This window comes from Camelus bactrianus, chromosome 3, assembly GCF_048773025.1.
Source record: "Camelus bactrianus isolate YW-2024 breed Bactrian camel chromosome 3, ASM4877302v1, whole genome shotgun sequence".
Taxonomy (NCBI): Eukaryota; Metazoa; Chordata; class Mammalia; order Artiodactyla; family Camelidae; genus Camelus; species Camelus bactrianus.
Window position 1 is genome coordinate 85,129,569 of NC_133541.1, and position 25,286 is coordinate 85,154,854.

The 25,286-nt window shown below is 35.6% G+C and overlaps 1 pseudogene; it reads left to right on the plus strand.

The window, feature by feature from the left end:
* The first annotated feature begins 674 nt into the window (after positions 1 to 674).
* LOC141575545 (large ribosomal subunit protein eL32-like) lies at positions 675 to 24,532 on the plus strand (annotated as a pseudogene).
* Positions 24,533 to 25,286: the final 754 nt, after the last annotated feature.

A 25,286-nucleotide genomic window follows, 5' to 3' on the forward strand; every position in this document is an offset into this window, starting at 1 on the left:
CCACAAGCACGAGCCCCACTTGCCACCAGAGCCAGGCAATGTAGACGTGTCTCCTGGCGGCAGCCTCCCCAAATTGGGTCACCAGACAGGGATGTAAGCCGCTTTCTGGGACATACCAGTGAGTTGGGGCCAGGCGGAAGGTGAGTGCAGGCTGCCGGCACCTGCCTCCACAGTGGTGTGCGGACCAGAAGCGTGCCCCTCAAGCCGGGAGCGCCAGGTCAGGTAAGGAGGCCTCTTTCTCTGAAAGCCTGTGGGTGTGTTTTAGTCCCGTATTTGTGCAGTGCCCCTGGGGGTGGTAACCCATCTAGAATTTTCTCTCTCGTTGTTACTGTCTCTTGGGCCCAGGCTCACAAGTCCCCTAGCCTCCAGAGCCTGGCAAACAAGAAGCGTCCGTGGGCGGCAGCACCCCCCCCCCCAACCGGGGCACTGGGGCACTGGACGTGTGTAAACACTCTCCTCAGAGAGTCTGGTGCTCTGGAGTGAGGCAGAGGGAGAGTGTGTAGACGGCTTCCACAAGGGAGGAAAAAAAGAAAAAGAAAAGCTTACCGTTAAAAAAAAAAAAAAAAAAAAAAAAAAGATGACGTCTGCCCGCGGGCAGGGGCAGGGGCGGAGCATACAAGTGGCTCCAGCTGGGGGAGGAAACAAAGCCTCGCGTGAAAAACCGGGCCGGGAAGATGGCGCCTGCTGGAAAGAAGGAGGCGGTGCCCGAGTGGCCTCGGTGCCCACCCGCCAGCAGGCCCTTGGGAGTGTCTCCTCAGGCGGATAATTTGAGGTGAGAAAATGAGCCTCATTCACTTAAGAGTCTGGGAGCTTCTGAGTCGGCTGCCTCTGCGCTGAGCCCTGGGACAGGTGAGTCAGTAAAACTGAAGCCTGTAAGAATCGGTCTTTGTTTGTTTTTTAAAAATTTTAAAGCGAATTTTTGTTTATATTTTGAGCGGGAGTAACTAGTTTTATTGATTTGTTTATTTAATGGCGGTACTGGGGACAGAACCCAGGACCTTGTGCCCGCCGGGCATGTGCTTCCTCTGTGTGTTAGTCTTGTGGGTCTCCTGGACGTTGGTTTTCAAAGGAAGATGTTTTGGGGCCTCGTTTCTCAGGTGCAGGTCTTAAAAGTTGGAGTGCCTGAGGTGGGGGTTCAAATTGTTTGCTCCCCAGGGAGAAGCTCATGGTTGAGTTTTCCTCCGGACTGTGGGTCTCTGTACGGAAGGTGGGGTTTACGTTTAGATTGCGTCCCAACTTCTCTCAGGCTTCTTTGCCGGCTTTCTCTCATTAGCCTGGTGCAAACGAGTTGCTCAGGTTTTAGGTTTTTTTCAGAGAAAGTTGTTCAGTATGTGGTTACAGATTCAGCGTGTTTGTGGAAAGAGATGAGTCTAGAATCTTCTTAACGTCACTGTCTTGTACTGGAACCCCCCACAATCACAAACAGATTATGCTTAACAACGAAAAGAATCGGTCTTTAGGTTTGTTTCCAAAGTATGATCCGAAACCAAATTCCTGTTATTATTGTTCTTCACACTTAAATTGATTTACTCTTCGCAATCTCTCTTGGTAGTACTTAGGGTATCCTATAACATAATGAAGAAAATTAGTTTGTCACACATGATTTCAACCCCTGAAAATTAAAACACTGTATATGAAAATAATCCAGCTAGGAATCAAGTTGTCAGTTCCTGTGGGTTGTTAGATACTGAAGTATGGAAACCTGGACTCATTTAAATTCTTTTAAAAATCCATGCTGATTGCTTCAAGCTGTGACTTACTTAAAATCGTAAATAGGGAAGTCAGCTATTCCCTAAATAACAAAATCCATCAACAATAAATGATAAAAAAAATAGTTCTTCATTTTATGGGTATACGCAGTGATAAGCAGTGCTGTATATGCTGTCGTCTATGGAGAGCCCCTAAAAGATTTTGCAAAGATGTGGCATTATCAGCAGGATAACTCTGGTAGTAATTTATAAAGGGAATTGGAGCTAGACTAGGAAAGGCGGGACACAGAGCGGAAAATAAAGTCTAAATTTTCCTTGGATTTAGTTTATTTATACTTTTCAACTTTACATTTACTTTGTAAGTTATTTCAGTTGTCAATCACTGAATCTTTCATCTTCTTCACAATTGAAACTTGCACTTAGAATTCAATATTACTTTTCATAGAATCTATTGAACAATCCTCCGTTCCCACTAAGAAGTCCTACTTATGCAGATTTTGAGAAGTGAGAACGCCAATGTAGGTAATCTTCCTGACCACTGCTTTTAGAGTACAGGTGTGTTACATTTACATGCAACTCCACATCTCTCCTTACTGGCCCCAATTCACGAAATTATCAGGTGTACCTACATAAGATAATTCTCTATTTACTGCCCAGTCTGTAACATGGACTGTGCTGGGTGCTAGGAAGAAACAGTTTGGGAGAAAAGACACAGGTCCTGTTTTGATAGAGTTGAAAACCTAGTTAGAGAGAAATACATTAATCGTGTAATTTCACTAGTTAACAAAAAATTACAACTATATGAAGTTTTACGAAAAGAGGTATATGGTATGCCCGGACCATATGTCCGGTGGACCAAACTCTGAAGGAAGTAAGCTTTGGGCTGAGATCTGAAAGGTAACTAGTTGGTAAAGGAGCAAAATCATATACAAAGCAGTTAAAAAAAAAAGAAAAAAAGGAAAGAAAACAGGATGTTAGAACACCTGAAAACACCTATAACAAATGTGAATTTAATTCTTGAAAAAGCTAGGATCAGATTGACCCCACTCCTTCCTGGCCCCACAGAGGATTTACTTCTGCACCCAAACAAAGTGATGCAGACAGTTACACAATAAAATGATAGGTTAACATATGTCTGATTGAATGCAAAACATAAGAAAAAGAGGGTCAAAATGAATCTCAGAGAGAGCAGAATTAAAAATAAAAATTAAGAATGGCTCTAGGAACATTTTTTATTTATATATGATATACTTCTCAATGAAGATGTAAAAAAAAATGCTTCAAGGAGCATCTGTGAATTCATAAAGACTTGAGCAACTTCAGATAGACTAACAGCAAACATTTAGAAATATGTTGGAACCAGTTCCTGTAAAACTAGGTTTGCCTGTATGTATGTGTCAGAAAACTCACATTAACAAATAGGAGGCTGTTCAGAACTGACATGTCAACTCCCTAAAATCATCAGGGATCCAGGCTTCTTCCAGTTCTTTGCTCTGACATCCTTATGGTGCAAAACAGTTACCAGAACTCCTGACATGACATGCATATTCGAAGCAGCATGATTAAGAAAGAAAGAAAGCTCATTTTTTTTTTTTATTTTTTAACGAAACTTACTGAAAGATGTTAACACAATATTTTGGTGTATTTGTTGTTCAAACTGGCCACACCAGCATAAGGAGGACTAAGGAATGTAGACCTTTGGGCACCTTAGATAAACTTGATATTCCTACACTAAAGAGGCTCTGGAGGATCAGTGATGGTGTATACAGCTATCTAATTCTGCCACAAGACTTTAAACATGTAGCACCAATTCATCATGCTCTGGGTTAAGTATTGGAGATTTTAGATACTAAATTATATGCAAACCTTAGGGAATAAAATTTTCAAGTCATATTTTCTGGAGCAAAATAACCCAGTGGAGTCAAAATCATGGGAACATTTAATTTTCATAGATTCTACTCTACTCCTGTCTATCCCTTTCTACGAAGATATACCCAAGATTGGTAATGATACGGAAAACCTGTGTCTCCTGTTGAGAATATCTCGTCACACTGACTGTGATTCTGGTCCAGAAGGAACTGTGTGTGCATTTATAAGTGATATAAGGGATTTTCATGGATCATTTTGATTCTGTAGGCTTTTACACTTCATCATTGTGATATTCTAATGTGTTGGTAAATACAGTATCAATAACTCATTTGTGTACACCTCAATGGGGTCTTTATCAATTGTTTTGGGGGGAAAGGAGTATTGGAATTGTCTTAACATCTTTTTACTCCATAAGTACCTAGGTTTGGGGGCTCATTTTATGCTGATAGTAAGGAAGCATTTTTTCCTTTTTTTTTTTTTTTAGTTTGAACATAGCTAAAAAGAGGTTTGTTCATTGAGTGTGGTGACAAGATCCAGGTACTCCAGAGGCTTTGATAGAGAAAACCAATAGACCATAAAATTAAAAAGTATATATGTAAGGAGGTAGACTTAAGGGTTTCCACAGAAAATACAGGTCCCCACAATTGTGTGCACTTTCCTAACCACAGTCAGAGACTTTGGTCCTGTGCTGATTACAAATGCATAAAATAACAGCTAAACATATTTGAGATTATTTGAGATTTAGAGGTAAAAAAAAAAAAATAGAGCACATTATGGTATGCAGTGTGATCTATCAGAGAGAAGATTGTCATACACTTTTCTAGTTACTTCAGTCTTTTTAATCATAAAATAAAACTAATCCATGAACGACAGTTTAACCAACCACTGTGAGCTTTTTCAGCATGGAGACATATGCTAAGCTCCCTTCAATTTCTCCGGGGAAATATGTAACCATTTCAAAAATACTCATTCTTTATTATCTAATGGGAAGATTGACTCAGCAGTTTGCTAACCTGATATATTTTTCTGAACAATTTTTTGTTTCTATATTGAATGCAAATAAAATATAATCTTTCTTTTATAAAACAAGAAAATGAGAGACTACAAAAGTGAAAAACATACAGTGTTATTAAAAACAATTCCTTTGGAAGATTAGCAAAAGGAAATATGCAATATTTTTACTGTGATCTAAAGGAACATTCTTAACACTTTGATTTTGAATACTTAGAAATTGAGGGAAATGAGCTTGGGCATGAAATGAAAAAGTGGACCATATCTTATATAAAGTTTTCCCTTTGTTTTAAAATATATGTCTAATTCACCATTATCATAAAAATAAAAATAATACTTATTTACCCACTTACCACCATTTGCCTACTCCACCCCTTCTCCAAAAGGAGCCACTCTAACCCCTGACACAGATACACATACCAATAGAAAAATACAGTATTGGTGTGCATATGGCTATGAGTATGTGTGTGCTTTATCTGAATGGCATCGTAATTTACATAATATTCTACAACCTGAATTTGTTCTACTTGAGAATGTATCTTGACGCTCTTCCCACATTGCTACTTATATCTCAGGTAACCCCCTATAGAATTTAATTACTCATTTCTTTGTGTTTGGATGTTTAGGTTATTGATTTTTTCTTCTTACAATCAATTCTGCATGCAACACCAGTGTAGACGGTTTCCTGTGCACACATGCACCCTCTAAAGTGGAAATTGAGATTCTTTTTTTTTTTTATGAATACACATGGCCAATGTCATAGCATTTAGAAATGTTACAGGTTTTTAAATTTTATTATTACACTTGGTATTAATGGTAGTGGAGTGTGAAAAGTCTCTTTTTCGTATTAGGAAATTCTACTTGATTAACAGGGAGTGAAACTTAGAAGAGAGTAAAACCTAGATTTGGGAGGTAGTAGGAGCTTTCACTAGAAAAGTGCTATTTGGTGTAGTAATTATTTTCCAGAAGTGCAGATGTAGGCGTTAGTTTAGGAAGCGTGAGGATAGAAAAATATATTTCAAAAAAGCAAAACATGCTTCTTAATTATGCTTACAAAACATTGAAAACTACTGTGTTTGTCAAATGGTACTTGCTGTGTGGTTTCAGTTAATGTTGAAGCTTCCTTTTAAAGATGCCATTAAAATTTTCTGGAATGAAATCGTGCTTTTGAGATAAAACAGTTACTCAGTTATAAAATGGGAGCTGTGTTCTTCCGCGTGACAATTTATGATCACTACTTAAAACACAAAATTGCCTCCCTTAGAAAGCATCATTTTCAGCAGGAGAATATGCGTAGTAATTAATGGAGGAAAAGCAGCTGACCTAAAACTAGTAGATTGCCAGTTATTTCTCTGGCAAAGATAGGTTTATTTGGGTTCAGCAGAGAATTGCAATTTGGGGTCTGCAACCATGGCAGACCATGTGCAGGTCTCTCCATGGCAAGGGAAGAATGCTTTTATGGAGAGAAAAGGGAAGTTGAGAGGCCTGTCCTAAACAAAGAGTCCATGGCTTTTTGTTGGTCAAGTTCTTGCCAGGAATTAAGAGGAGCCTGTCTATTCTTTTGGCCTCTGCTGTCCTTGCAGGGCTTCACAGCTCCCCCTTTTGTTCTCCAAGCTCTCTCTAATTGAGATTTCTCTATTTAATGGAGGCATTTTTTTTTTTTTAATTGAGTTATAGTCAGCTTACAATGTTGAGTCAAGGAAGGCTGTTTGTTTTTACAAAAGTAATACGTTCACTTAGGTAGCCTAATAATTCTTTTAAATGAAAATATGCATCTCTTTGAATTTCAAATGCCAGAAGATTCCATTTGTACATTTAAAATATTAAGATTCTATATTAATGTTCTTCCAAATAATGATGACAGACATAACGCAGGTAATAAAATTATCATAAGCAATTAACAGATGGTTGAGAAATTAAAACCATCCAGTTTCCTCAGATAAAAATCCAACCTAAGCAGCCCTCCTCCCCCAAAAAGAAAAAGGTAAAAGAAAATTCTAAACTCCTGCATCAAAGCAGAAGGCCATTTGAGAGGAGAGGAAGAAGGAGACTGGAAGAGGAACTGACCTTTTTGCCAGTTGATTTTCCTTTGCATTTCTATTTTCTCCAGCATGTGCGATATAAACTGGGGACACTCAAATGCTTTCTTGAGTGAAATAATGCAATCTTACTGAGAATTAGAATAAGTACAGCAAAGCAAAAAAGCAAGAGAAAGAAACAGAAAGGGGCTGCTTTCAGTCAAGATTTGCCTCCTTTTGTTGTGGGGAGGCTCTTTTAGATTTAAAACTTTCAGAGCAGAAAAGATCCATCAACAATACCTGCTGGAGATACTGGCTGAGATAACCTAGATATTAAATTATGGAAGGGCACCCTAAGGTATGCCCTCTCAGTCTCTTCTGGAGGCAAGTTACCCCAAATTGAGGGAAATTTTAGCTTCCCTGAGAGTTTCATATAATTCAAAATTTTAAGCCATCAGTACTTCTTCCTGCAGAGCCATGATCCTTGAAATTAGGATAGATCCAATTTAATGTCCTGCTACTGACTTCTCCTTTACTCATTTAACAGATAATGAGTGGATATTAAGTCCCACATTTTCATTATTTCAACATAAAATTTAACTGGGAGCTTCCTGGAAGTCAGGGCAAAACTGAAAAACAGAGCTGTATAATTCGTGGAAAGAGGAAGACAAAGTGTCAAGAGATTAAATGAAAGCCAAGAGCTTAGCAAGGAAGGACTGTGCATTTCAGTAAAAGAAGTGTTGTGATTTATAAGCTAATGCAGACTGTTGTTTCTTGCTGTTTTCTTTTTGGCATAACTAGAGGACTAGATGTATACGCCTGTCTTCTGTACAAGCCAAATTTGTGTTGCTTGGGAGTTCCCAAATCCTCTAAATTTCTGTTTCTTCACCCTGAATAACCTCACTCTTGCCTGCCACACACTATGGGATAAGCCAGCTTCTTCCCAAAGTCTCTGTGGAGTGTCTGTTTCTCCCTGTTCCCGGCTGGTCCACTTGCCCATTTCCACTGATCTGTTGATAGTGCATCTTGTCCACTGGTCCTGGTGTTCCTCTTCACAATGTTTCTCCTCAGGCTGAACACCACACTTATCTTCTTCTTGCCAGAGCACAAACAACACAATACTTTTCAAAGTTTAGCGTATTTTACTGAAACTAAGGAGGAATAGTAGAGGCTCATAGTCTAACTCAAGTGCCAGCACTCATTTTAATGTACATTAAATAATACTTAACTAAAATTTCACATTTTGAATTGCACGATGGGTATTTCTCTTTGGTTACATCCACCCCTCTTCCATCCTTATCTAAATTACAGCCATTCTTCTCAGCCAATCCTGCTTTAGGACTAGTATTTTTCCCTTCTAGCTGCCTTAAACTCCCAATTACTGGCATTTATTTACATAGAGCAGTTGACCGTTAAGACCTCTTTTTGAAATGTTTCCTTCAATAAAGACCCATCTGTACTAAGATTCCTCCTAAAATTTAGAAGTTGACAGTGGTTGTTTACCCAGTAAAATTTTGAGGCACCTGATAGGATCCCAGTAGAAATATTTATCTTCCATTTGTTCATAAAAGCGCCTCAGAAGTTGTGGAACTGGGAGTGATGATTTTGTTGTTGATACTTTGTTTTGTTTGTGTTTTCATCCAGTTACAGTAGTACTCAACTCAATAGATTAAAAAAATTTTTTTATTGAAGTATAATCATTTTATAGTGTGTCAACTTCTGGTATATAGAATAATATTTCAGTCACACATATACATACATATATTCATTTATTTTTATGAGTGAATTAATGACCTCTTACCCTAAGATGATTAACTTGGCCATTAACCTTGTTTTGTTTTAATTCCTGTGTCTTATTTGAGGAAAAAACATAATATACTTGATGATCTGTGTTCTGTTCTGTTCATTTTAATGGCTTAAATAACAATGTTTACTGGGAGTGACAAAGACAAAAAAACCAAATGTTTATATAATTCTATTAATTAAATGGGGAAGAATCATTTGCAAGCATACAGTGTTTAATTACTTTAGAAGTATATTAATTTTACAAGAAACAAATCTGTTAGAATTCCAAGAATCCATGCTACCATTCCTAAAATGGATTCAATAAATGTTTAATCAGTGTCTACTAGGGTAAGCCACCATTCTAAGAACTGGGATAAAATAATACACAGAAAAAAAAAAACTAGCTTGCATTCTAATGAGAGTAGGTATTATGACAAGTACATACAAATTTAACATCAAACATAGAAAATGTCTGATGTTAATAAAAACAATCAAAGAAAAATACAGGGAAAGAGAAATTGGAAGTGATGGAGTTTGGGAAAGTCACGATTGTAAAAATGCTATTTTATTTAGAGCAGTTGGGTAAGACTTCTTTGATAAGGTAACATTTGACTAGAGACCCAGAGAAACTTTGGGAGCCAGACTTGTGAAATTTGTGAGAAGAGGATTTCAGGAATGGAGAGACTGTGAATGAAGGCCCTGGGTGAGGAACACACTTAAGAGTGTCTGAGGGAAGGTCATTTAGGTTAGAGCAGGGTGAGCGATGGAAGAGTAATGGGAGATGAAGTTTAAGGTAGTAGGGATGGTGTCAGATTTTGCAGAATCTTGTAGTGAGTTTAGGGCTTTGGATTTTACTCTGAGAAAAATGAGAAGTTATTAAGGGGATTGTCTCTGACAAGTGGCAAGATCTAAGGAGCAAGATGATTTATCTTCAAAAAATATTACTCTGCTATGTAGAAGAGACTTAGGACGGTACGAAGTCAAGAGACAGTTTAGTAGACTACTGGAATCATCCTGAAGAGAGAATATATTGTCCTGGATCAAGGTGAATCATAGTGAAGATGGTGAGAGATATTCACTGTTGGGATTTATTTTGATAGTTTAGCCATCAACATTTGCTTATAGATTGCTAGATTATAGATTATGAGAGAAACAGAGGTGTCAAAATTAACTCCAAGTATTTTTTTTTTTCTTTTTTCTTTTGCATTCTGAGCAAGTAGAGGAATGAAGTTGCTTTTTATTCGGATGAGAAAGACTGACGTGGAACAGTAGGTTTGAGAGGGAGAGTCAGGATTTAGTTTGGGATACGGTAGGGCTAAGATGCATGGTAGATATCTATGTGGACATGTCAGGAGAGGCAGGTAGAATTCCAAGATATAGAATAGGGAAATATATTTGTGATTCATCCCATCATAATATAGTTTATGAGTAAATCCAAGGGACCAGATGAGATCATTTAGGGAAGGAGTACAAATACAGAAATTCAAAGATGAAGTGGTGGGCATTCCAGTATTTAGAAATCATAGAGATGAGGAGGAAAGAACAAAGAAATATGTAAAGGTCGGGCTAGTAAAATAGAAGAAAGCAAAGAGAAATTTAAAATGGCAAAAACATACATGTTTTAAGAAGTTAAACTGCAAATGATATGAAAATGACTTATTTTAGCACAAAGCATTGTCATTGAAAAGGCAGTCTACTTATATCCTTTATGCTCACTTTTATGTTAGGAAGAAGCTAGACAGCTTCTCATAGGCAAGACCAGTACATGCGGTGATCATGATGGCCCACGTTCCATCTGGCTATGAAATAGTGATGCTGGGCTGGGACTGTCATCTAGTAAATGATCACTTTCAAATTCGCCAGCATCTCCAGACACCCAAAAATTCAGTTTAAGTGCTACTTATGAGCTACCCTATTATGAGTCATATTGTACCCACTTTGGAAGAGTAAAAAGGCACCCAGGTTGTCCATATTGCTGTAAGACTGAAGCAGAGATTATATTGTTTAATTATAAAAAAAACAACAACTAAACATGATTTATTATAAAAGGCAAAGTAGGAAGGCACAGTAAGAAGCATCCAATAAATGGTGTTGGGGGTGATGTTACCCAGTGAATAAAGTCCTCTTTACATGGCTAATGTTTGTGGTGCTTATCTGCACAATGGGAAGGCTGAAGGGCAATTGGTAAAATAAAAAGTAAAGGTAGGGAGTCAGGCCCAGAGTTTAGGTTCCAAGTGAAGGGCTGTCTGATCGATTTGGGTAAACAATTCAGGACTATATGTGAATGGACACTTTCACCAGGGTGGATTGATAATGGCTGATCAATCAAGCTGCTTTGTTGAAACAACCTTGAAGAACTCACCCATGTTGCTTGGTGCTCATTCTCCCTCCAGACCTTGTAAATAGGGCTGCCGTTCCTAAGCCAGTCTTTCTATCCTAGTTAGTCCCCTTTTTTTTTCTTTACAGAGTGTCTAGGTGTCAGGCTGGTTAGGGCAGTGCTCAGCTAGGTCAGGAATGGTCAGGACTTCCTCCAGCTCTCTGTGTTTGGAGAGCTTGGAAGTATTGAGTAAGACTGCTTTCCTGGGTACAGCGTAGGGCTTTATCTAGGATATGAACAGCAGAAAGCCGTGAGGTTAATGAGAAAAAAAAAAAAAGACATTGTCAAATCCAAGTGTCTCTGGTTCCATAGTTCCTTCTAGCTCTCTCAGCAAAGCTTATTACTGACCTCAAAGGAGATTGCAAGAAAATAGGTTCTTTTGGTTTAATTTTATCATCACTGCTGGTAAACAGCAATGAAATGTTCCTAGTCCTGAGTGCTGAGAACAGTATATTGATATGGGAGGTGCATCTGGTATTGATTACATTTTAAGAATTGGGAGATAGTCCTGGAACCATTGACAAGATGACAGATAATGGAAGCAGTTTGTATGTTTTCTACCTTTGGCTAGTTTTTTGAACTCTTGGATTCTTCATATGTTAAAATCTTACTCTGAAGAACATTGCAGATCTTGTTAATTATATGGCAAGACATACAGAGATGATTAAAGGGTTAGATAATAAAACCAATACAAAAAAGAACTGCACCAGAGTTAATTTGAAGAAGGAACAGGTTAAGGAAAAATTGATGAATAATGTTCAAATGTATGAATAATCCTGATGAAAAAAGACTATTGAATAGTTAGTTTCCATGTGGACAAAGTAAAAAGAAATTGGTACAACTAAGCTTTATTAAATAGATTTTTGAAAAAAGGAGAAATCATCCTTGTGGTAGGTGCTGACTAAACCTTAGTTTATTGATTTTTCTTTAGTCTTGAATTGATTTATTTTTCCACTGTGGTTTCTCTCATCCAGAAGCAAGAGAATGAATTGTGGGCACAAAACGTTCTGTTCCTGTTCAGAGTGATGGCATTAATAATAAGCTCTAGCAAGGAAAAATAAAATTCAGTAAAATAGAAGCAATGTGCATGTGTGTCCTTCCCCCCCAAAATTCCATAAATTAACAAATTTTATATTTTCAAAATTGGGGATTTGTTTTTTAATTAACTTAATCTGCAAAATAATATTCAATTTATACAAAATATGAATCTAAATGGCTGGTTTAATGACCATTGGCTAGTCATCCATTTGAACATTAAGGCATGTAAGAAATCTGCCTATCCTGAAAGTCTACCTGCCATCTACTTAGAGCCAAAGCAGACAATTTGAGCATCCATCTGTCTGCCTCTTAAAATAATGTTTGATCAAATGCATTACTCTGGAATCCCAAATGCAGAGTTTGGGTCATAAAAATAGGCTCTTGTCTAATGGCTTTCCAGATAATTGACCTTTTTATTGCCTTGTTCCTCGAGGAGCTATTCTCAGTGTTTTTCAGTGATGCTTCCACTTCTGTGCTGTTCTCCCAGCCCATGTGTGTATCTTTGACTGCACTCAACCAAAATCAAGAAATGATCTTGGGAGCATTGTTGTCAAAAATACTCCTTAAATTTCTGATTCTGAGGTGGAAAGTGTTTGTATTTTGCCTAATAGCTGTAATTAACAGGTAAAAATATGCGTTTTTAATATTTTAGTAGTTAAAACCTGCAAAGAGGAAATAATTGAGTCCATTAAATACGTCATTTTCATCCTCAAATATAAAAGATGATAAATCCAGATGTAGAGTTAAAGGCTAAGAATTAAAACAGAACAACATAATTTTCTCATTTGTGAACAGTTTTGGAAGCTCTCTAGGCGAGCATTTAATATATGAAAACGAAACTACTAAGACAGACCACATAGTCACACACACATACACATACACACTATAGTCTCATTTATTGGTGTTTAGGTAAATATGAGTCTGTAGAACCAGATTCTCTGGGATAAAATCCTAGCCTTAAACACTTAGGAGTCTTGTCATATTAGGCATGATATTTAACTTTCTGTCAGTTTCATCATCTGTAAAACAGGGATGAAAATCACATGTACTTCATAATATTCTTTAGTCAAAACTTGGCTACCCTTAGAACACACTCACATTGCCTGGCATCTATTAAGTGCTTGATATACATTAACTAAAAATGCGTAACCTTTCTTTACAAATGATAGAAAAATCTAAGCTGGATTAAACTTGGTATAAAATGGCCCTTTGTGAATAGAAGTCATGAGTAAACCCATACAGTGGTCTAAGATCACCTCTCCAGGCCTTTGATGCCTATCATTCCAACCATGAAAAGATCTTCACACTGAGGTAAGTCCTGAGTTCCCAGACCTCTTTGCTCAATCAGCAGAGGTCAGGATGATGAACCACATACCCACCCCTTCTTACCTCCTATACTCACAAACTTGCTGTCTCTATTTGGCTTCAGTCCATAACACATGATTTTATTAAACCCTCTATCTCCCTTTATACAGTTACCACCAGGAACAGACTTCCCAGTCATGGTCCCCTCACTCTAATTACCCTTTCTGCCTGCTAGTCTATCCCTTTCTCAGACTTTTTCTTAATTTCCAAAACTCTTCTTCTGGAACTCATAATCCATTATCAGCACGACACAAAGCACCCTGAAACTCTTCTTTTAACATACTTTCACTTTCTAGCACTTAAAAAAAATCTAGGCTCCTTTTTAAAGACAGTACTTCCTAAACTGATGAGTAAGATGAGCAAATGAGCCTTTACTTTCTGGAAATCTTACTCTACTTCACTCTTACACTCATGTTGTATATTGTTTTCTCTTCAAGTCATTAATGTCTCTTTTCAATCCTCATTCTCAGCACAAGACTTTGATTACTACTTGACCATGCAAATGGAAGCTATCAGAGGAAAACTTCCACAGACTCACACCCCTAATTTTACCCATCTACAGGCATGTGTACCTACATAGTCTGCCTTCCTATCTGTCATAATAGATGATCCATAAGTGCTTCTTTATGTCTAAAGGTAATTCATCTCCTTATGAGCTGATGTACATTCTGTCTCATCTACTTAAGGATATCACTCCAGTAGCTGTCTCTTCTCTGCCCTATATCATGATTTTATTTTTCTTGTTTGTTGGATAATTCTAATAAGCCTAAAATTTTTCTGTTACTTATTATACTATAAAAAGAAAAGAAAAGGCAAAGCTCTGGTACAAAGATCAGTGGTTGTTAAGGTTTGGGGATTAGAGATGAATTGGTATAATAGGGAATTTTTAGGGCAGTAAAAATACTCTGTATGATACTATAATAGCAGATACATGTCATGACACATTTGTCTAAACTCATAGATTGTGCAAGAGTGAACCCTAATGAACTTTGGGTAACTGTGATGTGTCCTTGTAGGCTCATTAGTTGTAACAAATGTAGAAATCCTAAGTGTTTAATTTTATGAGTTTGGTAAGTGTACAATCTTGTCAAGGTATATAACATTTCCATTACTTCAGAAATTTTCATGTGTCCCTAATGCTCAATATCTACTCACCCAGGAATGACCACTTTTCTGACTTTTTTCCCTATTGGTTAGTTCTGACTCTTTTAGAAATTACATAAATCGAATCATCAAGTATGTACTTAACTGTTCTGTGTTCAACATCTTTTCTCAGCATGTTTGTGAGATTCACCCGTGTTGTTTTATGGATAAATAATCTGTTCCTTTTCGTTTCTGGTTAGTATTCCATACTACAATTATACCAAAATAGATTTGTTTATGAATTTTTCTGCTGATGGTTATTTGAGTTTTTTTCTAGCTTTTGGCTATGGGGTATTTCTGTACGTACTTCATACAACTTAATCTTTGGTAAATATACATTTTAATTTCTCTCGGATAAACCCTAGGATTGGAATTTCTGGGTCATAAAGTAGGTGTATATTTAACTTTTTAAAAAAATAGCAGTTTTTCAAAATTCTTATATTAATTTACATTTTCACCAGAAATGTATAAGTTTCTCGTGCTCCCCATTCTTGACAACACTTGAGCTGTTGGTTTTTTAAACTTTTTAATATATTTAACCGTAACAATTTAGTGAGTGTGGAGTAGTATTTTTTTTTATAATTTTAATTTGAATTTCAATGATGACTAAAAATATCAATCATGTTTTCATAGGGTGATTTGGTATTCATATACTTTTTCTCATGAAGTGTCTATTCAACAGTTTTCCTGCTTTTTCTTGGATTGTTTTAATTATCAAGTTGTAGAATTATTTTATATATTATGGATACAAGTATTTTGTAAGAGATATGTTTTATTTTTTCCCAGTCTGTGGTTACTTCTTTATTCTTTATAGTGTCCTTTGATTAACAGATTTTTAAAAAAATCTTGATGGTTTAATTTATCATTTTTTTTCTTTTAGAACTATTCTTTTTCTGTGTCCCATCAAAGATATATTTACCTACTCTCATGCCATAAATGTATTTTGTCTCATTTCATCTAAAGAATTATAGTTTTAGCTCTTATGTTTAGGGCTGTAGTACATCTTAAATTTATGTGTTTGAATTTGATGTAAGTTAAGAGTCAAGATCTTTGTCTCCTCTGCCACCCGCCCCTGACCATATTGATGTCTAGTTGTTTGAGCATTATTTGTTTTAAAGATTTTACTTTTACTGACCAGTAATTACTTTGGTTCAATTGGCTTTTTAAGGATAGGTCCATTTATGCTCTCTATTCTGTTCCATTGATCTATTTGCCTCTCTTTAGGCCAATGTCTCATTGCCTTGATTATTATAGCCCAATACTAAGCTTTAAATTCAGGTCACCAAGTCCTCCAACTTTGCTATTTTTCCCCCCAAAATGTTTAGGCTATTGTAAGCCATTCATAAGTTTATTTAATTTTAGGATTAGCTTGTGAAATTTTACAAAACAGTCAGCTGGGATATTGACTGGGTTTGTATTGTGTTTTGGCATAATTTGTGTTTTTAACTATAGCAGACCTTCTAATGTGTGAGAAAGGTATATATCTCCATTTCATTTTGTCTTAGGTTGTCTTAGCAATATTTTCAGTGCAAAGTTCCCGCCTTTTTGAAAGAAAATTATCAAAATATTTGACACTGTTGTTAATATAACTCTTAAAATTAAGTTTTCAATTGTTTCCTGCAATTTTTTAGAAATATAATTAATTTTTATATGTTTACTTTGTACCTGGGAAGCTTTCAAACTTATTAGTTGAGGTAATTGCTTTGGAAATTAAAAGAATTAATCTATACAAGCAATCACATCACTTAGGAATGTAGAGACAATTTTCTTTCTTTCAGATCTTCATCCCTTATATTTATTTTTTATCACCTTATTTCATTGCCTGGACCTACAGTATATGTGACATGCATGCAGTATTACTGTTTTTTAGGAAGGAAAGTTTAGTACCTCACCATTTTACATAGTCTTAGGTGTATTTTTAAGTAATTTTTTGCAGAGTAAATAAATTATCTTTTCTCTTTTTTTATTATGAATGTGAGTTGAATGGGGTTTCTTTGTGACTATTGAGATAAATATTTCTCCTTTATTCTGTTAATATCTTGTATTACATTGGTTGATTTTAGAATGTTAAACTAACTTTGAATTCAAGGAATAAACCCAACTTGATCTTAACAGATTTTCTTTTTTAACGTTGGATTCAATTTGCATCTAAGGATTTCTTTCAATCTATATAATATTATAGTGTATTCTTAAAATTTTGGTATTAGGGTTATGATGGCCACATATGTTAAATTAGGAAGTTTCTTCCTCTACAATCTTTAATCATGTTTTTCTATAAAGTTGTAATACTTTTTTTTTTGTAAGTTAGATGGAATTCACCAGTGGAATGCTATTGGGTTTGTTGAAAGAATTCTCTAATTAATTTAGTTTCTGTAGTACATAAAATTATATTAAAATTTTCTGTATCTTCTTATATTTATATTAGTAAGTTGTGTTTTCCAAAGAATTTTTCCTTTTTATCTATGTTGTCAAGTTTATTGGGATAAAGCTGATGATAATAGCCTCCTACTTTTTTAATTATAGAAGTATAGTTGATTTATAATGTTGTGTCAGTTTCTGGTGTATAGTGAAGTGATTCAGATATATATGTATATATTCTTTTCCATTATGATTTATTACAAGATATTGAATATAGTTCCCTGTGCTATCCAGTAGGACCTTGTTTATCTGTTTTGTATTTGGTAGTTTGTATCTGCTAATCCAAACTCCTAATTTATCCCTCCTCCACTACGTTCCCTTTTGGTAAACATTAGTTTGTTTTCTGTGTCTGTGAATTTGTTTCATAAATAGGTTCATTTGTGTCATATTTTAGATTCCACATATAAGTGATACATGGTATTTGTTTTTTTTTCTTTCTGACTGATTTCACTTAGTATGATAATCTCCAGATCCATCCATTGCTCCAAATGGCATCGTTCTTTTTCATGGCTGAGTAGTATTCCTGTGTGTGTGTGTGTGTGTGTGTGTGTGTGTGTGTGTGTGTGTGTGTATGTGTATTGCAACTTCTTTACCCAATCATCTGTTGATGGACATTTAGGCTGCTTCCATGTCTTGGCTGTTGTAAAAGGTGCTGCTGTGAACATTGGGGTAAATGTATCTTTTCAAAGTAGAGTTTCTCCAGTTATATGACCAAGAGTGGGATTGCTGGTTTTTATGGTAACACTATTTTTATTTTTTTAAGGAACCTCTGTATTGTTTTCCAAAATGGCTGCACTATATTACATTCCCACAGATAGTGTAGGAGGGTTCCCTTTTCTCCACACCCTTTCCAGCATTTGTTATTTGTAGACTTTATAATGATGGCCATTCTTACCAGTGTAAGGTGCACTTGTTAAACTTTTGATTTGCATTTCTCTAATAATTAGCAATATTGAGCATCTTTTCATGTGCCAGTTGGCCATCTACATGTCCAAATAGACACTTCTCCAAAGAAGATGTACCATGTCATGAAAAAAAAAAGGCTAACTCTTATGTTTCACTCAAGATTTGCAGTACAATGAATAACTGTTAACTCATTTGTAGAATTTATGAGCTTAAACAGATATCTTCCTTATAGTATTACTATTTATTGATGTAATATGATTAAATGACATAATACTATTTCTACATTTTTATGTAATAAAAACTTGAGCTCGTATTATATTTTCATGTGGATGCATTTCTGCCTAAAACATAAATTAATTTTTAAGCTGACACACAGAGTGTGTAATTAAATGAGTTAGAATGCAGTTCATTCATAAGCTAATTATTTTTACCTACTAAGGATACTTTTTCAGGATTTAATGTTATTCCTAATTTTTGTGTTTTAAGGTAATGAAGGGGAGATTCCCATTCATATCTCAGCCTATATTGAGCTGTTTGTATAGTCATTATTAAAAATAAGTTATTTTAAAAAGCCTTTTTCCAACTTTTTAATATGAAAACTTATATTGTTACTTGATATGAACTTCTAATGCAAGAATAAATTTCATAGAAAAACAAGCTGTAATCCAAAAGTTTAGAAATAGAGCAAAGGACATATTTTGCTTAGTGCTTTTTAAAGGCAAGTTGCTGTTACACTTAAAACTACGTGTCTGAAAATTACTTTGATACTGCATAGGAAAAATGCCTACAAGAAATTAATGATTAATTGTGAAGATTTATATATGCTATTACTCCATTTAATCATAAACCAAGAAAGAAATAAGAACAAGGAGGTTATAAGTCCAAAACTGGAGAAAGCTCTATGAGCTTAAAGCCATTATTCTAGAAAATAAATCCTGCCACACATCACAGGGAATGAACACAGTAAATTTCAGGGTTTGGAAAATGTTTCTTGTGGGAGAAAATCCTATTAAAGTAGATATGAATTACTTCAAAAGAAGGTCCAAGGCAGTGTCAACTGCCATTAACATGAAGGATACTTTCCTCCTTCTCATTTCATTACATTTGTATCAAATTCGACGACTTTTGTTTATGATCAATAACCAGTTTCTTCTAAGAACACTAAAAGGTTACAACCTGGTTTCCTCACAGTAATGATTTACTGAAATGTGAGTCATCCCTATTTAAATCAGCCTGTTGAGTCATCAATTTTCAGAGGTCCTGATGGGCTTGTTGTATTTATAATTGTCCTTTGGCTAATGGAGATTTGAGTTCATATCATAATTTAAGCCAAACATTGATTTTAGTTCATAAGACCCAGTTTCCTCCATCAAATGTACTCTTAGTAGGAACCATTGCTATACAGCTTCATTAGTAGTCAGTTGAAGGGGGAGACTTACCCAAGGGGTGAACAGAGATGGGATGAAAGACAATTCTGAGCTCAGTTGATTTTCATGATTAACAACAAAAAGTTTACTAAATCTTTGAAATTAACTTATTAAATTTTTTTATTTTATGTTTTTAAAAATACATGTAAATAAAATTTTGTGTGTGTGTTTTTAAAAATACATGTATATATAAAATATTTAGCACAACAGACAAGTATAAGGAACAATTCTTACCATTTTATTACCCACTGACATTTTTGCATTCTCATCACTATTCATCATTACTGTGTCAGTTCGTGAGCATCTCTTGGTTTCTTTTCACCAAATATTTATCGCCTAAAAAATCCTCCACAGGGCTTTGGCCTTTTTTCTTCAGTGTGGACAGAGTTGACATTTCTTTCAGAAAATACAATGCTTATTGCTGTCACATTTATTTCCTTGGGATCTATATCTTTTCAATATATACACTTAAATGTGACTAAATTCTGACTTAGGGCATTCAGGGTTTTCAACATCTGGAATATTTAAAAGTTTTAAGAAAATAACCGGTTGGTAACTACAGCTAGTTCTCACAAACTGTTCTTTTAGCTCAGAATTTTAGCCTCAAAATCTACATGCTTTTTCTCAGAGAAGGCTGGTTCTATCTTTTTTAAGTTCTACTTCTATGTGAATTACTGATTTTTTTTTTTTGGTTTTTGTTTTGTTTTGTTGTTTTTTATTGGCAGTTAATACCCAAGCTAATCTGTCTAAAATTCTTCCATAGTGAACATTTGAAATGTTACATTTTTTCTATAATATTGTTTTTGAGATCCACAAGCTCAGTATATTCATGTCTATAATTTTATAAAAAATTACTGAGTGCCTTTTTAAGTGCAAGGCATTGTGCTAGGCATAAGATATGTAGTGATCAATAGAAGATTCATAGTCTGTTCTTGTGGAACTAGAGTAAAAAATAATGAGCTTAATATACATCGAATTCATTACATTTGTGGAAAATGCTATAAAGTGTAAGCAAAGTGTCTATGAGTGCAAAATAGGGTCTGCTATCTAAGCATAACTGTTTCATCATTCCCAGTCTTGATATTGGCATGCTACCAGCATATAAAAAAATCACAGGATTAAAAACCTAGACTTGTCATTTGGTATTAAATTGGCATATGAATAACACAGATTTATTCACAGTTCAGCATATAAGACTTAAACATAACCGGAAAGCTGTCCCTATGCTATCAGTGAAGATCAAAAGGAAATGAGACTGTGCCTGCCTTTTAGAAATTCACTGTTTGAAGAGAAGTGATACATATCCACTAATTATACTAATACAATGTGGTAGGTCCTCTGATAGAATAATGTATGCCCTGAACTGAAATGTGTGTTCCCCACCCCACTGCATTCATACATTTAAACTTGAAACCCCAGTGTGTTGGTATTTAGAGATGGGACCTTTGGGAGGTAATTAGGTGAAGATGAGATAATGAGGGTGGGGCTCTAATGATGGGATTAGTGCTCTTACGAGCAGAGACACTAGAGAGCTTGTTTAGATGTTTTCTTTCTGCCGTGTGAGGACACAGCAAGGAGGTGGCCACCTGCAAGCCAGGAAGAGAGCTTTGACCAGAACCTAACCATGCTGGCACTTACAGACTCTAAAATTGTGAGAAATACCTGTTGTTTAAACCACCTAACTTGTGGTATTTTGTATGCCAGCCTAGAAGACTAATACAACGCACAAACTACAGTGATGGCTTAGAGGAAAGAATAATTAATTTTGCTTAGAGGAACAAAGGTGGCTCCAAAAAGGAAGAGTTATTTGAGCTCAGTCTTGAAGAATAAATAAAATTTCATCATGTAGAGAAGGAGTGAAAAAGCATTTAGACCAGAAAAAAGTTGAAAGACAGAAAAATGGGAGGGAATTAAGGATGAATTCCAGAGGTCTATCTTATTTAACAAGGTAAATAGTGATGCTGCCTACTGAGATAAGAAATAGGAAAAAAAAATAGACAAAGTTTACTAAACAGAAGTAACAGTACTAAATTTGACCAAAATGGCTGCCTCGGTTAGCACTAAGCAATTGCAAATAAGTGTGGAAATCAGAGAGAAGAAACTAGGGAACTGCTTTCAACATTTTGTTTCTATAGTGGCTAGTAGGTTTCCTAGCTGGGTCTGGGGTTTTGCTTTGGCACCAAGGAGCTGATTTGCTCAAATTACATTCCTTCCTGAAGTGGGGTAGGTAGAGAATGAAGGATACCTGTGGACAGTGACTATTGATGCAGAGATTCGAAGACCTGGCATCTTTAGCTTATTTTGGGGCAACTCTAAAGGGCCTCCCAAGCTCCAGGACTTTCTGTAAATTGGCTGAAGACTCAGTTACAACTACAGTTGACCCTTGAATAATGTGGATTTGAACTACATGAGTCCACTTAAAGGGGGATATTTTTCAGTAGCAAACACTACAGTACTACACATTCTACAGTTGTTGAATCCTTGGATGTGGAAACCCTTGTAAGGAGGAACCACATAGAGGGAGGGCCAACTATAAGTTATACTCAGATTTTCAACTGTACAGGGGGGTGTTCAACCACTCCTGCATTGTTCAGGAGTCAACTGTACATTGTGATTGAGCTTTTCCTTCTGCCATATCCTGCCTTTCTCAGATCCTTACAGGTGAACTTCCAAAGAACATTGTCCAATCAAAGTTCCCATTAAAAGTCCCAGTTTTCAGAAATCCAGTCAAAGATAGTACCAGCACAAATCCCAGTACATTCATAAGGAGAAGTGTTAGGCTTTCTAAGGAATGAGGAAAACTATGTGCTGAAATTGCAGCAGGATTTGGCTAAAATGTACCAATATATAATGAAAAGACAAGATTACATCCACAGAATTGGATGTTGGGGATGCTGAATGAACGGGAACAGAACCAGAAAGAAAATTGGGGTTGGGAGAGTTTAACAATACACCAGCACTGGCACAAATTGTAAACTGACTATACTTCCATAAAAAAGAAAAATAATAAACACCACAATATAGGAGCATTATCCTGTGAAACAGAATTTAATACTCTAGCATCTACAGTGGGAGATCATACCATTCTCTCCTAGGATAGCTATTAGGAACATGTTAAAAAAAAAAAAAAACAAAGTAAATTAGGTAGAAATGTCAGAGTTATCAGAGCTGATGTTGGAAAAACAAAAGGATTAAAAGAGAGTAAGAGGTAGGTAAGATATATTACATAAACCTGGATTACCAGCTGACAGTATTTGTTGGGAAGGCCTAGAGGACATGCCAGTCAACAGTACAATAAGAAATGAGCTGGTGAAAGGTGAATGAAACTTGTTCAGAAGCACAGTGATGGCTGTTGTATCTAGGCAAGGAATGATAGTGGGAGATGCTGTTTTAGAACTGGCATCCTGATAGCAGTTAGTATGATTGCATCTCAAAATAACAAAGCCACGAAACCGGGGGTGCCTAAGCAATTAAAAGCAAGGTGAGTGCCGTTACCACAGTAAGCAGCAAGATCTGAGCGGCAGGTAAGGAAGCCTGACTCACACTGAGACATGGAAATGGTTAACAGACAGGTTAGTCCTTAGGGAATGATAAGTAGGCAGCCAACAAACATTTTACATTACCTATGCAATCAAAATTAATAAAAATGGAAGATCAGGAGGCAGAGGAAAGCTGCCCATTAAAAAGTCACAATGTTTTCCCTAGATTCCAGTTGTAATCTGATTCTCAGACCTTGAACCTGTTGACTGAGAGCTCTATGACGAAGGATCATTTTTCACTGTGGCAAATGTACGATAGTAATTCCCCAGTATTTCACCTAAATGACCCATGACCTTTAATTCAGATATCTCAGCACTGGGAAAAGGAAAATATCCAAATCATTGAAGGGTCGATATAAACATGAACACAGTGATGAGAGAAATACATTACATTAAGAGGAACCAAATGAAATGTCTAGAACCCAAAATACATTATGTGCATTGATAAATTCTTCTGCAGATTAAACACAACAGAAAAAAAAATCAGTGAACTTAAAGATATAATAGAAATTTTCCATACAGAAGCAAAGAGAGAAAAAACACTAAAACAAATATATATTTAGCTTTGGTGAATTGTAGGATAATTCTAAAACTTCTAACAATAGTGTTATTAGAGTTTTAGAAAGGAGGCAGACAGAAATTGAAGAAAAAATGGACTAACATTTTCCAAATTTGCTCAAAATTATAAGGCCATATATCCTAGAAGCTCAAAAAATTCCAATCACAAGAAAAGCCAAGGCATGTACTTCAAATTTTATAAAATCCTTGTTAAACAGAAAAATTTTAAAGTAGTCAGAAAAAAGAGAAAATGGGAATAAACATAAGAAAAGTTGTTGACTCTTCCTCAGAAACAGTGAAGCCAGGATATATTGGAATAATATCTTTAAAATGTTGAAAAAAAGTCTGTCAACGTAGAATTCTATATCTGAAAAAGTATCCTTCAGAAATGAAGCTAAAATAAAAATATGTTCAGGAAAAGAACAACTTGGAGAATTTATCACCCAAAGATGTGCACAAGAAGATGATTTAAAGTAAATTTCTTCAGGCTGAAGGAACAGTAAACCATAGTTTTTTTAATTAAGTAAAAAATACTGGAAATAGTCACTGTGTGGGTAAATAAAAAGATTTCTTTCATTTAAAAATTTCTTTAAATATATTTTATTGTTTAAGTTAAAAAATAATATGTGGGGTTTATGACATACATAAATGTAGATTGTTTGACAATAAAAGTACGAAGAGGTGGAGGTATAATAGAAGTATACTGTCATATATTTCTTGCATTAAATCTGAAGATGCATAATATTACTTGAAGATAGACCATGTTAAGATGCATTTTCCCAACCCTAGAGTTCCTACTGTATAAGTTTATTAAAAGTTACAGCTAGTGAGACCATGGTAAAGAAAAATCGAATAATGAAAATATTTAATAGTCAAAAATAATGAAGGGACAATGAACAAAAGATACATGGGACTGTCTTCCTTGGTGCTGCCTACAGAGGTGGCAGTCATCTCCTACTGAGCATCATAACTGCCCTCAGACCCCTCCTGAAGCCCAAGATCATCCAAAAGAGGACCAAGAAGTTATCCAGCACCAATCAGACCAGTATGTCAAAATTAAGTGGAACTGGCGAAAACCCAGAGACATTGATGATAGAGTGAGCAGGAGATGCAGGGCCCAGATCTTGATGCCCAATACAGGTTATGGGAGCAACAAAAAGACAAAGCATATGCTTCCCAACAGCTTCCGGAAGGTCCGGGTCCACAACGTCGAGGAGCTTGAAGTGCTACTGATGTGCAACAAATCTTACTGTGCTGAGAGTGCTCACGATGGTCTCCAGAAACTAGGAAAGCGTTGCGGAAAGAGCAGCCCAGCTAGCCATCAGTCACCAATCCCAAAGCCAGGCTGCACAGGGAATAAAATGAATGAACAGCTTGTGTGTATTTGTGTTAATAAAACCATAAAACAAAAAAATATATATTTGACAAATTGAAAACAGCCAGATGGTATCCTTAAAAACAACCATGTAATAAGTTAGATTAATTACAAATGCTCTAAACTTTCCAAATAAAAGCCAAAGAATATAACACTGAATTAAATAGCTAAATCCAATTGTGTACCATCTAGGGGAACTACATTTTAAATAAGAAGTTACACATAGTCTAAATGTAAGAAGATGGGACTATACATAGAGGAGTCCTCATTACCAGCAGTATTAAAGGTGAGAAGGGGTATTTCATAAAAATACAAGTATCAATTCAACATGAAAATATAACAATTCTGAATCTCTCTATTAACAGAGACAGATCTATGAAGCAAAATTGAAAAAAACCTGTAAACAAAATTTGACAAATCCATAATTATAGTTGAAATTTTTACAGAAAGTAACTAAGGATTTAGAAGACTTGAATAAAATAATCAGTGAGACATAACAAATTTATAGAATAATTCATTCAACAATGGAACATACAAAGTCTTTTCAAAAAGTACATTCAACAGGTGGGACATAAAATAATTAATGTATAATTGAAAAAAAAGAAACAACAGTTATTTGGAGCATCTTCCATCTAATTTTACATTAAAAGGAGGCATACTGTGGAAATGACTCCTTATTGGTTTTCCAGACTTTAAAAGTACACACAACATTTATTAAAGTTAATAGGAGCAATTTCAGTTTGAAAGC